Below are 15,280 nucleotides of genomic sequence, written 5' to 3' on the forward strand. Positions count from 1 at the left end.
TCTGATACTGTATGAAGTTGGGAAAGAACATAAAATTCGATCTTCAATCCTATACCTCTCCAAAATGTTCGCTGGCTCCTCCATATAGCAATCATGTAACTTCCCTAGGCAACTTCCCTAACCTCACTGTGCCTCCCTTTACTCATCTGTAAAATGGAGATAATAATACCTATACCTTATATTGGGCTTCCCTGGGCTCAGATGGTAAAGCGTCTGCCTGCAATGCAGGAGATCCGGGTTCAATTCCTGGGTCGGGTAGATCCCCTGGAGAAGGAAATGGCAATCCACTCCAGCACTCTTGCCTGGAAAATCCCATGGACGAAGGAGCCTGATAGGCTACAGTCCTTGGGGTCGCAAAGAGTCGGACACGACTGAGCGACTTCACTTTCACTTTTATACCTTATAGGAGTGCTTTGAGAACTAAATAAATGGAATGAACTTAGAATGAGCCTGGCACATAGTAAGCCCATGATAAATGTTGTATGCTATTGTTTCATTTCTGTAACAAAAAATATTCTTTATGTTTAATACTGGCTACCTCAACACACAACACACTTCCCATATCATTTGATATGTGAAGCTGCCAGGCCTCTGGGTAGAAATTCAGCAAATTCACATAGCAACCAAGAAGTTTTCTGGGAGAGAAGATACCAAGATACAGCCCATGTTTCTCTCGAGATTCAGTGTTTTTAGACCATCTTTGGGGGTTTCGCAAGGCTCCTATTCAGATCAGAGGGGCAACAAACTGTGGCAGAGGGAGCTTAGGCTCCAAAGATAGAGTCTGGAGTTTAAATCCAGATTCTGACACTTACTATCTCACCTTCAGCAAGTTACTTAACCTCTAAGTACCTGAATTTTTCTCTTTGTAAATTGGAAAGGATGGCAGTAGAATCTACCCTCATGAGGTTGTTGGAAATACAAAAGAGACAATTTATATCAAACAGTGTCACAGTGCTTGACATAATAAACACTTAGTAAAACTTCTGGGCACAAGGCTGGCCTTGTGACTAGCTCTAGTCAGTGACATAGTTTGTATAAATTCTGTAGGGGAGGAAGAATACTTTTTCTCTACCCTCTTTTGTTCAGTATCCAGGGCCTGCAAATTAAGCTGACAAAAGACAGGTTAACAAAAGAAAAAGTTTAGGGGACTTTCCTGGTGGTCCAGTGGTTAAAAGTCTGAGCTTCCACTGCAGGGGACACAGGTTCAATCCCTGGCATGGGAACTAAGATCCCACCAGCCATGGAAAGACCAAAAAACAGAAAAAAGAAAAGAAGAAGTTTATTTGGAAGCTTCAAAGAAAAGAAGTGTAAACAGGGAGAAGCAGTTAGCTTCAGAGCTTATATACCATTTTAACAAAGGCTGATAAATCACAGAGATGTGACAAGACAAAGGAAAAGGGGTTTGGTCTTCCAGGAGTGGTAAGTTGTGGAAAGATAAACACTATGCAAGAAACTAATGAAAGATAAAGGTTTTCCCTAAGGTTGTTGTGCAAATTCAAGTCAGTGCTATCTCTCATAAAAAGAGTTATCTCCAGTGATTAAAAGTCATTCTCTTCTGGTACAAGGGATGAGAGAGGGGAATATCTTCACAAAGGGAAGCATATGTCCTGCTTTTAGACAGAAAGGAGGAGGAAAGAGAGTTCCTCCACTTGCTGTTTCTCAACTGCCTTCAGCTCAAAATACTCCTTATGCCAAAGGAGCATGTATGGGGTGGCATAGTCTTATCCCCTTCACTTCTGAGCTGAAGCATTTGATTACCAGTGCAAGACCCTTTGGAACTCTTGCTCTCTGTCATGGTGAGAAGTGACTTTCTAGATGGTGGCTGCTCAATCAGCTTGGGACCTTGAGCACTTATAATGAAAGCAGAGCTACCTTTGTGACTTACAAAGGGCATGGAGCATGAATAAGGACAGAAACTAACCATTGTTCTTTTACACCACTGAAATTTAGGCGTTATTGCCATACCATAACCAACCCTATCCTGAGTGAGCCAATACAACTATCACCCATATCACTGCCAAAGGGAGCCCATCATGATGGAAGAGAGAATTTTAATTGTTGGCTTGGGTTACAGTAGGGGCTAAGGGGTGCTGTTCATTAGCACAGTGTATGGCTGAGTCTGAACGTCCTCTTTTTACTCAATAGACATTGTAATAGTCATCTGCTGCTGCATAACAAACTATCTGAAAACTTAGTGGCCCACCTGCACAGACCACTATACTGTTGACAGTCAAAGCTGGATGTACCTTCTCTCTAGCTCCCATGCTCTTCCTCTCCTTCTCTATTGAATTTATATTCTTCAGGATATAGGGATTGCACAAAATGCTACAAGTAAGCCGATTTACTGTAAAGGAAAAGAAAAAAATGCTGACTATATCTCAGAGCTTCGAAAACCATATGGATAAATAACCACCATAAAACCCAAGTACCTAAAAAGGTGTGGAGAATGTAAAACAGGGTTGAGTCACACCTGCACCCATGGTTGGCAGGATGAAAAAGCCCTTAAAAGTGGTGTCCTCCTTGGGTTATTTTTTCCCTCATCTGACCATCTGCACTGATGTTTCAATTGCTTATTTCACACTGCTTCCCAAAGGTGTTTCTGAAACAGGAGGGAAGGGAGCAGGGAACAATCTTTGAAATAATGACATAACCTGAGGATACAACACAAACTAATTAGAACCAAATAGGTCCAAAACAGTGGATGAGTTCACTTCCACTAGGCCTCAGACTCAGTATACACTCACTGTAACATATCCACAAGCTAAATGACACACCCACAGGCACCATAACATTCCAAGGCCCACCGTAAAGGTGAATAACTGGGCAGTGATTCCTGGAAAACTCCAGTTGTTCCCCAAAATAGCTGGAATATTCCTCCTACTTATTAGACTATGAAATTACTCACCCCTATAAAAACTAACAGAGTTTTGCCAAGAGAATGCACTGGGGGTCATAGCAAACACCCTCTTCCAACAATACAAGAGATGACCCTACACATGGACATTACCAGAAGGTCAATACTGAAAGCAGATTGATTATATTCTTTGTTGCCAAAGATGGAAAAGCTCTACACAGTCAGACCAGGAGTTGACTGTGGCTTAGATCATGAATGTCTTATTACAAAACTCACAGTTAAATTGAAGAAAGTAGGGAAAACCACTATGTCATTCAGGTATGACTCATAGGAAGTGACAAATAGATTGAAGGGGTTAGATCTGATATACAGAGTTCCTAAAGAACTCTGTGGAAGAAGGTTCATAACATTGTACAGAAGGTGTTGACCAAAACCATCCCCAAGAAAAAGAAATGCCAAAAGGTAAAATGATAGGAGGTCTTACAAAGAGCTGAGAAAAGAAGAAAAGTGAAAGGCAAAAGAGAAAAGGAAAGATATACCCATCTGAATGCAGAGTTCTAGAGAAAAGCAAGGAGAGATAAGAAAGCCTTCTTAAGTAGAGGAAAACAATAGAATGGGAAAGACTAGAGATCTCTTCAAGAAAATTAGAGATAACAAGGGAACATTTCACCTATAATGAAAAGGACATCTTTTTTGGGTGTTAGTTCTAGAAGGTCTTGTAGGTCTACATAGATCTGTTCAACTTCAGCTTCTTCAGCATTACTGGTTGGGGCATAGACTTGGATTACCGTGATATTGAATGGTTTGCCTTGGAAATGAACAGAGAACAGTCTGTCGTTTTTGAGATTGCATCCAAGTACTGCATTTTGGACTCTCTTGTTGACTATGATGGCTACTCCATTTCTTCAAAGGAATTCCTGCCCACAGTAGTAGATATAATGGTCATCTGAATTAAATTCATCCATTCCAGTCCATCTTAGTTCACTGATTCCTAGAATGTCAATGTTCACTCTTGCCATCTCCTGTTTGATCACTTCCAATTTGCCTTGATTCATGGACCTAACATTCCAGGTTCCTATGCAATATTGCTCTTTAAAGCATCGAACCTTGCTTCAGTCACCAGTCTCATTCACAACTGGGTGTTGTTTTTGCTTTGACTCCATCCCTTCATTCTTTCTGGAGTTATTTCTCCCCTGAGCTCCAGTCACATATTGGATATATACTGACCTGGGGAGTTCATCTTTCAGTGTCTTATCTTTTTGCCTTTTTATGCTGTTCATGGGGTTCTCAAGGCAAGAATACTGAAGTGGTTTGCCATTCCCTCCTCCAGTGGAGCACATTCTGTCAGACCTCCCCACCATGACCCATCCGTCTTGGGTGGCCCCATACGGCATGGCTTAGTTTCATTGAGTTAGACAAGCTGTGGTCCATGTGATTAGACTGGCTAGTTGTCTGTGATTGTAGTTTCAGTGTGTCTTCCCTCTGATCCCCTCTCTCAGTGCCTACCATTTTACTTGGATTTCACTTATCTTGGATGTGAGGTCTCTCTTCACGGCTGCTCCAGCAAAGCGCAGCCACTGCCCCTGACCTCTGACGCAGGGTAGCTCCTCTCGGTTGCATCCGTGCACCATCATGCCGCTGCACTGGATGCAATAACAGGCAAATTTGGCCTTGGAGTACTGAGTGGAGCAGGGTAAAGGCTAATAGAGTTCTGCCAAGAAAATGCACTGGTTATAGCAAACACCTTTTTCCAACAACACAAGAGAAGACTCTACACATGGATATCACCAGATGCCTGGTGACACCTAATAAGATTGATTATATTCTTTGCAGCCAAAGATGGAGAAGTTCTATACAGTCAGCAAAAACAAGACCGGGAGCTGACTGTAGCTTGGATCATGAACTCCGTATTGCCAAATTCAGACTTAAATTGAAGAAAGTGGAGAAAACCAATAGATGATTCAGGTATGACCTAAAACAAATCCCTTATGATTATACAGCGGAAGTGAGAAATAGACTTAAGGGACTAGATCTGATAAAGTGCTTGATGAACTATGCATGGAGGTACAAGTCATTGTACAGAAGACAGGGATCAAGACCATCTCCAAGAAAAAGAAATGCAAAAACAAACATAGCTGTCTGAGAAGGCCTTACAAATAGCTGTGAAAAGAAGAGAAGTGAAAAGCAAAAGAGAAAAGGAAAGATATACCCATTTGAATGCAGAGTTCCAAAGAATAGCAAGGAGACATAAGAAAGCTTTCCTCAGGGATCAATACAAAGGAACAGAGGAAAACAATAGAATGGGAAAGACTAGAGATCTCATCAAGAAAATTAGAGATACCAAGGGAACATTTCATGCAAAGGTGGGCTCAATAAAGAACAGATGGTAGGGAACTAACAGAAGCGGAAGATATTAAGAAGAGGTGGCAAGAATACACAGAAGAACTGTACAAAAAAGATCTTCACAACCCAGATAATCACCATGGTATGATCACTCACCTAGAGCCAGACATCCTGGAATGTGAAGTCAAGTGGGTCTTAGAAAGCATCACTACAAACAAAGCTAGTGGACGTGATGGAATTCCAGTTGAGCTATTTCAAATCCTGAAAGATGATGCTGTGAAGGTGCTGCACTCAATATGCCAGCAAATGTGGAAACTCAGCAGTGGCCACAGGACTGGAAAAGGTCAGTTTTTCATTCCAATCCCAAAGAAAGGAAATGCCAAAGAATGCTCAAATTACCACACAATTGCACTCATCTCACACACTAGTAAAGTAATGCTCAAAATTCTCCAAACCAGGCTTTAGCAATATGTGAACCATGAACTTCCAGATGTTCAAGCTGGTTTTAGAAGAGGCAGAGGAACCAGAGATCAAATTGCCAACATCCGCTGGATCATGGAAAAAGCAAGAGAGTTCCAGAAAAACATCTATTTCTGCCTTATTGACTATGCCAAAGCCTTTGACTGTGTGGATCACAATAAACTGTGGAAAATTTTGAAAGAGATGGGAATACAAGACCTGCCTCTTGAGAAACCTATATGCAGGTCAGGAAGCAACAGCTAGAACTGCACATGGAGCAATAGACTGGTTCCAGATGGGAAAAGGAATACGTCAAGGCTATATATTGTCACCCTGCTTATTTAACTTCTATGCAGAGTACATCGTGAGAAACACTGGGCTGGAGGAAGCACAACCTGGAATCAAGATTGCCAGGAGAAATATCAATAACCTCAGATATGCAGATGACACCACCCTTATGGCAGAAAGTGAATAACTAAAGAGCCTCTTGATGAAAGTGAAAGTGGAGAGTGAAAAAGTTGGCTTAAAGCTCAACATTCAGAAAACGAAGATCATGGCATCCGGTTCCATCACTTCATGGGAAATAGATGGGGAAACAGTGGAAACAATGGCTGACTTTATTTTTCTTGGCTCCAAAATCACTGCAGATGGTGATTGCAGCCATGAAATTAAAAGACGCTTACTCCTTGGAAAGAAGGTTATGACCAACCTAGACAGCATATTAAAAAGCAGAGACATTACTTTGGCAACAAAGGTTTGTCTAATGAAGGCTATGTTTTTTTCAGTGGTCATGTATGGATGTGAGACTTGGACTATAAAGGAAGCTGAGCACCAAAGAATTGATGCTTTTGAACTGTGGTGTTGGAGAAGACTCTTGAGAGTCCCTTGGACTGCAAGGAGATCCAACCAGTCCATCCTAAAGGAGATCAGTCCTGAGTGTTCATCAGAAGGACTGATGTTGAAGCTGAAACTCCAATAATTTGGCCACCTGATGCGAAGAGCTGACTCATTGGAAAAGACCCTGATGCTGCGAAAGATTGAGGGCAGGAGGAGAAGGGGATGACAGAGGATGAGATGGTTGGATGGCATCACTGTCTCGATGGACATGGGTTTGGGTGGACTCCGGGATTTAGCGATGGACAGAGAAGCCTGGCGTGCTGCAGTTCATGGGGCCACAAGGAGTAAGACATACTGAGTGACTGAACTGAACTGAACTGAACTGAAGGGAACATTTCATGCCAAGATGGGCACAAAAAAGGACAGATATGGTATGGACCTAACAGAAGCAGAAGATACTAAGAAGAGGTGGCAAAAATACACAGAAGAGCTATACCAAAAAGATCATAATGACCCAGATAACCACAATGGTGTGATCACCTGCCTAGAGCCAGACGTCCTGGAATGAGAAGTCAAGTGGGCCTTAGGAAGCATCACTATGAACAAAGCTAGTGGAGGTAATGGAATTCCAGTTGAGCTATTTCAAATTCTAAAAGATGGTCCTGTTAAAGTGCTGTGCTCAATATGCTAGCAAATTTGGAAAACTCAGCAGTGGCCACAAAACAGGAGAAGGCCAGTGTTCAGTCCAATCCCAAAGAAGGGCAATGCCAAAGAATATTCAAACTACCACACAATTACACTCATTTCACATGCTAGCAAGTAATGCTCAATATTCTCCAAGCTAGGCTTCAATGATAGGTGAACTGAGAACTTCCAGGTGTTCAAGCTGGTTTTAGCAAAGGCAGAGGAACCAGAGATCAAATTGCCAATATCCACTGGATTATGAAAAAAGCAAGAGAGTTCCAGAAAAACACCTACTTCTGCTTCATTGACTACACTAAAGCCTTTGACTGTGTGCTGCTGCTGCTGCTAAGTTGCTTCAGTCGTGTCCAACCCTATGAGACCCCATAGACGGCAGCCCACCAGGTTCCCCCATCCCTGGGATTCTCCAGGCAAGAACACTGGAGTGGGTTTCCATTTCCTTCTCCAATGCATGAAAGTGAAAAGGAAAAGTGAAGTCGCTCAGTCATGTCCAACTCTTAGCAACCCCATGGACTGCAGCCCACCAGGCTACTTTGTCCATGGGATTTTCCAGGCAAGAGTACTGGAGTGGGGTGCCATTGCCTTCTCCGCTTTGACTGTGTAGATCACTACAAATTGTGGAAAATTATGAAAGAGATGGGAATACCAAACCACTTTACCTCCCTCCCTGGTGGCTCAGATGGTAAAGCATCTGACTGCAATATGGGAGACCCAGGTTTGGTTCATGGGTCAGGAAGATTCCCTGGAGAAGAAAATGGCAACCCATTCCAGTACTCTTGCCTGGAAAATCTCATGGGAGGAGCCTGGTAGGCTACAGTCCATGGGGTCCCAAAGAGTCGGACATGACTGAGTGACTTCACTTTCACTTTACCTGCCTCCTGTGAGCCTGTATGCAGGTCAAGAAGCAACATTTAGAACCAAACACGGAACAACGGATCAGTTTCAAACTGAGAAAGTACGACATCAAGGCTGTATATTGTCATTCTGCTTATTTAACTTACATGCAGTGTACATCATGCAAAATGCTGGGTTGGATGAAGCACAAGCTGGAATCAAGATAGCTGGAAGAAATAGCAATAACCTCAGATATGCAGATGATACCACCCTTATGGCAAAAAGTGAAGAAGAATTAAACAGCCTCTTGAAGAAGGTGAAGGAGAAGAATGAAAAAGCTGGCTTAAAACTCAACATTCATAATATCAAGAACATGGCCTCTGGTCCCATTACTTCATGGCAAATAGATGGGGAAACAATGGAAATAGTGAGAGACTTTATTTTCTTGGGCTCCAAAATCACTGTGGATGGTGATTGCAGTCATGAAATTAAAAGATGTTTGCTCCTTGTGAAAAACCAATGACAAACCTAGACAGCATATCAAAAAGCAGAGCCATTACTTTGCCTACAAAGATCCGTCTATTCAAAGCTATGGTTTTTCCAATAGTCGTGTATGGATATGAGAGCTGGACAATAAAAAAGGCTGAGAGCCAAAGAATGATGACTTCAAACTGTGGTGCTAGAGAAGACTCTTTATAGTTCCCTGGACTGCAAGGAGATCAAGCCAGTCAATCCTAAAGGAAATCATTTCAAATATTCAGAAAGTCCTAAATATTCATTGGAGGGTCTGATACTGAAGCTGAAGGTGTAATACTTTGGCCACCTGATGCAAAGAGCTGAGCTGAAGGTGTAATACTTTGGCCACCTGATGCAAAGAGCTGACTCATTGGAAAAGACCCTGATTCTGGGAAAGACTGAAGGCAGGAAGAGAAGAGGATGACAAAGGATGAGATGATCGGATGGCAACACCAACTCAATAGACGTGAGTTTGAGCAAACTCTGGGAGATGGTGAAGGACAGAGAGGCCTGGAATGCTGCAGTCCATAGGGTCTCAAAGAGTCAGACACAATTGTTCAACTGAACAACAACAAATAAAAACTGACAACCCCATACCCTGGTGCTGCTCTTGCCTTCTGAGATTGCCCCCACACACACGGTATGTGAAGTGTGTTTCTCTCTAAATAAATCCACTTCTTACCTATTATTAACACTCTGTCTCTTTGAATACTGAATTCTTTTTTTATTTTATTTTATTTTTACTTTATTTCACTTTACAATACTGTATTGGTTTTGCCATACATTGACATGAATCCACCACAGGTGTATACAAACTCCCAATCCTAAATCCCTCTCCCACCTCCCACCCCATATCATCTCTCTGGATCATCCCCATGCACCAGCCCCAAGCATCCTGTATCCTGTATCGAACATAGACTGGCACTTCATTTCTTACATGATAGTATACATGTTTCAATGCCTTGAATACTGAATTCTTTCTGCAATGAGACATCAAGAATCTGAGCTTCATTAAGCCTTGAGACCAAGTGTGACCTTAGTTAAAAGACTGTAGCTTCAAGTCCCAATTTGAGCCACACAGTTTCATTTTCAACATAGTCTTAACAACCAATATGCAAACACACTATCCTAAAAATAATTATAAGAGAGAAGCCACTAGAGAATTTTCTGTATGCCTTCCCCCTCAGCTATATCTGGGCCACCACACATTGTTCCAGCAAACCCTAGCAAATAATGGGAAGTCTAACAGGAACTCTGATTTAATAACTTAGCATCCAGGAACCAGAAAGAGTTGGCGAACTCCAGAAAACCCCAAGCAAGAACCTGCAGCAAGTGATTTAATATTAACAGGGTCAACATCTCTCCTTTCCAAGGAAAAAGAAGGCTATTTAGTGGTTCCTCTTGTCCCCAATCCCATGCATAAATAACTGCTTCAGGGAAAACAGACTAAGAATCCCTGTTATATTCTACTCTCAGATAGCCTGCCATCCCTTTAGGCAGTGTTTCCAGTCAGTGTGTGAGTGAGTGGAGACGACAGAGTCCTACCGTGGAGGCAAAGAGGTATCATTTGCAAAGAAATGGGACAGGGTGCAAAAAAGATGTTAAGTCATCCAGCTGATCCCCAAGAGAGTTAACAAAATAAAGCCATCATTTCAAGGTTAAGGCAGGAGACAGACACGATGCTATAAATACAGTGCCCTTTTGAGCACCAAGGCATGGATCATAACAAGCCAAGGGCTACATTGGACACATGGTGGGTGTCCATCATTGTCAAGCCTGATGGAATGACAGGCAGACAAACATGAAATGCAAGCCTTGAAGCCAAACCTTACCCTGAGTGAGATCTCATTAAAACGCACATCAAAGATTGCATGGCAGGGGTGAACAGTAAAATAGAGAGTAACAGCCAGCCTGGGGGATGAGAGAGGAAAAGAAGAGGGAAGTTGATGTTAGCTAGGAATCATTCCCAGCTGCCCAGGAATCATTCCCTGCCAAGCCTGGGACAATTTGACAACCTCCTGTCCAAGGGTCATGTGGTCGCAAATCTCTTCTGCTTCACAGCCTTAGGATGGACCCATGAGACAATGACATAATATAACAAAAACCACCTGATTATGTGCCAGGCACTGTGCTAGGTGCCCTGGGTATAAAATCACTCATTTCATTAGCCCTGGGGGTGGATAAGGCTGGTATCACCCATCCCATTTCACACATGCAAAAGCAGAGGTCAGAATGGTTTATAGTCACTGGTCCAGGATCACATAGGTAGTAAAGCCAGAGTTTCAATTCAGTTCAGTTCAGTCACTCAGTCATGTCCGGCTCTTTGCAACCCCATGAACCGCAGCACACCAGGCCTCCCTGTCCACCACCAACTGCCGAAGTTCACCCAAACTCATGTCCATTGAGTTGGTGATGCCATCCAGCCATCTCATCCTCTGTCGTCCCCTTCTCCTCCTGCCCAGAATCCCTCCCAGCATCAGGGTCTTTTCCAATGAGTCAGCTCTTTGAATCAGGTGGCCAAAGTATTGGAGTTTCAGCTTCAACATCAGTCCTTCCAATGAACACCTAGGACTAATCTCCTTTAGAATGGACTGGTTGGATCCCCTTGCAGTCCAAGGGACACTCAAGAGTCTTCTCCAACACCACAGTTCAAAAGCATCAATTCTTTGATGCTCAGCTTTCTTTATAGTCCAACTCTCACATCCATACATGACCACTGGAAAAACCATAGCCTTAACTAGATGGACCTTTGTTGCCAGAGCTTGAACCCAGATATTTCCAACTACAAAGTTTTTATCTGATGTACCTAGCACAGTGCCTGGCACATAGTCAGGTGGTTTTATTTCTAATGCTACTCCTTTGGCTCTTGTGGTATCACAAGCTGTCTGGGCCCTCATGGCCTCCACCCTCCAAGGTTGCTGGGCCAGGAAATGTATACACATTGCCACTCCCCTCCCAGACCCATCTACTACTAAATTAATAATCCTCATTCCTGCTGGGCCTGGACACTGACACATGAACCATGCTGAGGGGGTGCCTGAAGGCAGCTCTGCCAGTCCACCAGAGGGCTGCGTGAGCACAACAAATGGGAGCCCTTGGTTAGTACACTGCATGTGGCAAGTGGAGGTGGTGGCAAGTGGAGGTGATGGCCAGTAGTGGGGTCAAGAATCCCCCAGTGCAAAAAGGACATGCCTTACTGCCTTTGTCAAATATGTGCCCTGTCTCCAATCCCATAGCTAGCAGCCTAACTCATCTCCCCTGGGCCATATCATGGCCACACAAGTCCCAGCACATGTGAACACACTGCTGTCCATCTGAAGGTCCCACAGGGCTCCCATGGCCCCAGGACCCCAGGAGTCCTCTGGAGCAAGGAACCTCTCCCATGCCCATCTCAGCCTCCTGGCTCATAAAATTTGGCTCTAAGACATGGAGGACACACCAAATTATTGATGTTAATGACTTCTGAAGTTGAGATTATAAGCAGATGGAAAGTGAAAGTCTATCAGTCGTGTCCGACTCTTTGCAACCCCATGAACTATACACTCCATGGAGTTCTCCAGGCCAGAATACTAGAGCGGGTAGCCGTTCCCTTCTCCAGGGGATCTTCCCAACCCAGGGATCGAACCAGGGTCTCCTGCATTGCAGGCAGAGTCTTTACCAACTGAACTATGAGGGAAGCCCATAAGACGATGTGGGGTGGGAGGTGGGGGTGGGGAGGGAACTGTCAGCTCTGTGTTTATTCAACTTTGTACTGTTTTACTTACCATAATGTGTTATCATGGTCTTAAAAGTCATGATAAAGCCCAGAACTAACAAGTACATAAAGATGGAGAAAATGATTTCTAACTCCACATACCTCCTCCCTAAATACCTGTGTGGAACCAGCATCCAGAATCACTGCACTCCCACTGGCCTGGGTAGATTTCATGTTAACACACCTTGAAGATAGGAACTTTCTTTCACATCTATAGGGTGACTGCCACATATTAACACCAATTTATTGAAAAAAATGACTAAACAATGGAATCAATGTGAGTAAACAAAGTCTCCCTAGACATCTTTCTCACCATATGACCCATATCTTTATCCACAATGTAATGAGGTCAGGACCCCATGGGGCCTTCCAGGGACAGACACTGCACCCGCTTCCATGTCCTCAGCCTGCCTCTTATCTGTAGAAAAACTTTAGCCAAGAATACATTTAATCAGAGAAATTAAAAACATGCAGAAGCAAAGAAAAGCAAACAGGACAAAATAATAATAGTTTAGCCATTAAACATAATCACAGATCTTTAGTGCCTCCTCAAAAGTTATAGAAAATATTCTCAGCCATATCCTTTGAGCTACTTGAGAGATACTGAAACCCCCAGCAGGTGGAAAAAGTTAACCATATGATGACCAGATTGTAGCCATGAAAAAGCTGCTCCATCTTACCCAATTTCAAGAACTAGTCTCAAGGAAATGGGAACAAACAAACCCTGGACCTGAAGCTTAACTGTATTTAAAACAACCAAGAGAATGCTGATCAGACCACTGCATGACTAACTTCAAGATGGTTGTCAGAGCTGACAGTGCTGTTCTGCACATATCCACCTCCCTCCACCTGTAAACCCCTGAAACCCCTCTTTAAAAGTTCTTGCTTGATGATTGGCAGTTTGAAGTTGGCTTTTGGACAAGAGTCCACCTTCTCCCCAGGTTGCTAGCCTCCTGAACAACATGACCTTTCCTTTCCAACCAATACTTGTCTCCTAACTATTGACTTTTGAGTGGCGAGCAGCCAAACCTGAGGTTGATAAAACCAGTGACTGTGAGTCTATGCAGGGGCTAACCAAGTCCATAGCAGAATTCTTCAGAAAGAAATACAGTTAATAACTTAAATAAGAAAGACTAGATCAGTATTAATTCAAGATGTGATTGGTGAAATTGAGTAGGACATATGACCTATTTCTTCAGTAAATATAGAGCATATATTTTTTTTAAGTCTAAGATTTAAGAAATTAAACAACCAAAAACAGTATGTGAGTCTTTTTTTTTTTTTTTTTTGGATCCTCTCCTCACAAAATAACTCTAAAGGGACATTTTGGAGACAATTAGGGAAATCTGAACAATGATGGAGTATTAGAGAATATTAAAGATTATTATTAATTTTTCTAGGTGTGATAATGGTATCATGATGAAATTTTTTTAAAAAGTCCACATTAGAGATGGATGAAATAAAGTCTGAAAATCACTTTAAACGCCAAAGCCTTTGAAAAAAAAAATAGAGAGGGATAAGCAGATAAAACAACATTAGGAAAACATGTTGTTAATTGTTAGAACTGAATAAACATATATGGGATTCTTTATTTTGCTCTCATTTTTAATGTTTGTTCAAAGATTTCCATAATGAAAAGTTTTTAAAAAATTCAAATGGGCTCCTAATTTTTAAAAGATGTAGTCCATGAACTCTCCACATCAGACTAAACTGGTGCTTGTTAAAACCAGAGTCCCGGGCCTCTCTGACCTGTTGGGAGGAAGGCAGTGGCCTTAAAGCTGCACTTTAAAAAGCATCCCCCTACTCCACCACCAGCTGTAGTGTACCTGTGGTTCTGATAAGAGGATTCCACTGAGAAGGACCAATTACAATGCATCTCTGGTAAAACTTCATAGAGTGAAGTCTTTCCTCACTTTCATGCATGTCCCAGTTTGGCAACAAAGCAGTTATTCCAAGCTAGAGTCAGTCATGCCCACTCCTCACATGGTGCCCCATCTGCATGTGCTGACCACCCCCTCCCCCCAAACACACACACACACTTGTCTGCCAAGGTCCAGGCCTACTCTGACGACTCCAAGTGAGAAAACTCCTCCATCCTTTAAACCATGGAGCCACAGAAACAAACAACATATAGTGGTGTCCTCAAGTGTATCTTCTTGGATGGCTTTGACATTATCCTATAAGAAACAGTATATTTGGTCTCTGTCTCTAGTTTCTGGCACAAAATTCCTAAAATCCTTTCAATTCCCTGAGTGACAGCAGTGTTATTTATAATAAGCCCCTTTCAACCACACCCGAGTTTACACTGATGAGATAACTCTCAGAGGATGGAAGCTGTTTTCTGGAGGAACCAACTGTGCATGGGATTAGAAGGTTAGAACTTTCAGCCCCACCCTTGGTCTCCAGGTAGGGTAAAAGGGCCAAGGATTGAGCCAGTGGCCAATGAGTCAATCAGACCTGCCTATGTAATGGAACCTCCACAAAAATGTTAAACCGCAAGCTTCTAAGCTTATTGGTTGGTGAACACATCAAGGTGCTGGAAAGGTGATGGCCTAGCGAGGGCATGGAAGTTCCTTCCCAGACACCTTGCCCTATGCATCTCTTCCATCTGGCTGTTCCTGAAAGCAGTTCTTTTGCCCCTTTCCTGTTTGCTCATTTCTGTTGCCCTCTAACATTCAAAGAACATTATTATAGGAATGAGATCACTAGGCAATTTAACCTAACTCCTGATTTATGCTCCTAAATACACACCATGCCTTTTTTTTAGCTTTAATTTTTTAATTTTTTATTAATGTATTAATTTATTTACTTTTTACTTTACGATATTGTATTGGTTTTGCCATACATTGACATGGATCCACCATGAGTGTACATGTGTTACCCATCCTGAACCCCTCTCTGACCTCCCTCCCCATCCCATCCCTCTGGCTCACCCCAGTGCACCAGCCCCAAGCATCCTGTATCATGCATCAAACCTGGAC

The sequence above is a fragment of the Ovis canadensis genome, chromosome 2, assembly GCF_042477335.2.
Source record: "Ovis canadensis isolate MfBH-ARS-UI-01 breed Bighorn chromosome 2, ARS-UI_OviCan_v2, whole genome shotgun sequence".
Taxonomy (NCBI): Eukaryota; Metazoa; Chordata; class Mammalia; order Artiodactyla; family Bovidae; genus Ovis; species Ovis canadensis.